The sequence below is a fragment of the Cyprinus carpio genome, chromosome A19 (genome assembly GCF_018340385.1).
Source record: "Cyprinus carpio isolate SPL01 chromosome A19, ASM1834038v1, whole genome shotgun sequence".
Classification (NCBI taxonomy): Eukaryota; Metazoa; Chordata; class Actinopteri; order Cypriniformes; family Cyprinidae; genus Cyprinus; species Cyprinus carpio.
In genome coordinates this window covers 17,372,596-17,374,997 of record NC_056590.1, presented here as the reverse complement: position 1 = coordinate 17,374,997, position 2,402 = coordinate 17,372,596, and the positions used below count along the sequence as shown (strand labels likewise).

The window sequence follows — 2,402 nt, the reverse complement described above, 5'->3', positions numbered from 1 at the left end:
CCTTCAGTGTGACTCTACAATTTTCATAGTCATGAAAAATAAAGAAAACTCTTTGAATGAGAAGGTGTGTGTCCAAAGTTATCCTTTATGTACAGTTGCAATCAAAATTACTCAACCCCATGGACCTGTCATTTTGATGCCAAGAACACAATTTTATGAAAAAATTTAATAAAGGAATCAGTAAACAATTATAGAAAGTTTTATAAATACACATTTGAGTGTTAATTGATGATGAGAAGCATCTGTCGCCTCTCTACTGCAATCTTGGCCCATTTCTTTCTATAAAAAAACTTCCAGATCACTGATAATTTTTGGCATTCACGTTATCCCTGCTTTCTTCAAATTCAACTAACTTTTCAATGAGATTTAAATCTGAACACAGGCCACTCAAGAACATTCTAAGACTGATCCCTGAACCAAGCTTACGTATATCTGGAGGGAAAGTACATTTATAATCTAGGGGTTTGGTTTTACTGGAAAGAAAGTTGCCAATAAAGTGCTGAAACTTAACTGTAAAATCGCTTCAGAGTTTTGTACTTATTTATTTTTTACAGCAATATATAAGTTTTACAGGCAACCCTAACCCATGGTCAAACATGGAGGTGGTCCAGTCTCCTGTTCCTGGAGATATACTGTACCTACCAGCCAAGTTCTGTTCTAACCCTAATTAAACGCACATATCTGTAATTATCAAGTGCTCCTGAAGATCTTAATTAACTTCAGTTTTGTTCGAGCAGGGTTAGAGCTGAACTTTGAAGGTAGGTAGATCTCCAGGTACTGGATATTCGCATGTCACTCGTGTTCAAGACTATTCAAACACCTGTCAAATCTAAATGCAGATAATATGGCTTTGATCTATAAAAAGGTTATGAATTTTACTGATCAGTGTGATGCTTGTTTGTATCATCATCTTTTTTCACATTAAAAAAAAAATACGAAAGACAGAGTGTACATACAAGGGACACAACTTCAATCACATCTGTATCAGGACAGTCCTTCAACTCCAAAATTGGAGTATCATCCTTACTGCCACTTAAAAGGGGGAAGAAGGCTGCACTAAGTCCTGAGTAGAGTGGACCTCCATTAATAAATGAATGTCCAATCATTCTTCCCACAACTCTGAACAGGTCACCATCCAAAAGTGGTCTAGATGTCGAAGGGACCTTGTGCGATCATCTTCTCCGTTGAATAAAAGTGTTTTTTTCCACAGTTATCTGGTAAATTTATAACAAGACAAATGCACTCAAATGACATTCTTAGTAAACCTTTCTATTAACTATGCTCATACTTATTAAATTAAGTTGAACAAAACAAAACTTTTCTTAAAATGCATTACATCCTGTATTTGCCTACCCTTTGTATTACCCTAACTGAAGTGGAGGTCAAAGAGAAATTGTATGTCCAAGTACATTTAACTTCAAATTTGGAAATTGTAACTTACCAATGTCCAGTTCAAATCCATTGTGGAGCTTATCCATTACCAATGTGAAAAAATGCCGTGTTACTCCATCCCCTAATGCAGCATCTCCTGTTTTTAGCACAAATTACAATGTACATCATAACCACATTATAAAACCAAAATAGAACAAAATACGAAAATAGTATGCAAGAATGCTACGTAATATACTAAATGCCTTTATATACAAATATTCATACCTTTCAGTTTTACAGTAAACGGACTTGTCCAATCAATATTTGGACGTTTATAAAAAGTTAACATTTCCCGTTCTCGATCCTTTTCACAGCTGTGTAGATCTAGTGTAACAACTAGGTCTGGTTTGTCCTCAGCATTCTTTAAGATATGTCTTCGAAACAGCGGGCAGCTGTTTCAAGATCAGGCTCAATTTTCCACTCTATGCAAACACAGTCAAGTGATTACAACAAATCTTCAAAAGATACAAATAACTGATATGATGATTTAATAACATGATGTGTGTGCTAAAGCGAATACAGAGAAAGCAATGTTCAGTGGTATGTTCATTTAGATGGAGACAACCTTCAGTGGCAGGCTCTGCTGATGGGCTGGTAGTGGCTGAGAAAAAAAGTAGTGAGTGATGTTGAGGCCCTTTCCTCCCGTTTCAGCATAATCCTCTGACATGGTTGCTGACATTTCTTCCTGTCTTGTACTGCCAGTGTTATCTGATATCACTTTGCCCTGACTCATGTAACCTGATTTAACCATAACCACAGAACAGCCGTTGTGAACATTTTTAATTCAACATCACTCCTTCAGCAGCAGTATTACAAAACCTTACCACAATAAGTGATACCTGTTTCTTTAATAGAATGCCCAAGTAATACAATGTAAAAGTATATAATAGTAAAGTAATACTTTTTTGGGGGGAAAAAGGCATCACCAAGGTCTGTGAAAATGGTCCCAAAAACTTTTAAATCTGCATTAA

General features: G+C 35.9%; 1 long non-coding RNA gene across 1 annotated transcript; it reads right to left on the bottom strand.

Moving 5' to 3' along the window:
* Nucleotides 1–1,179: 1,179 nt before the first annotated feature.
* LOC122148875 lies at nt 1,180–2,148 on the bottom strand. Its single transcript, XR_006162685.1, has 4 exons — nt 1,997–2,148; nt 1,657–1,853; nt 1,442–1,528; nt 1,180–1,214 (listed from the first exon to the last, which is right to left on the bottom strand). It is a non-coding gene; the product is annotated as an uncharacterized LOC122148875 (long non-coding RNA).
* Nucleotides 2,149–2,402: the final 254 nt, after the last annotated feature.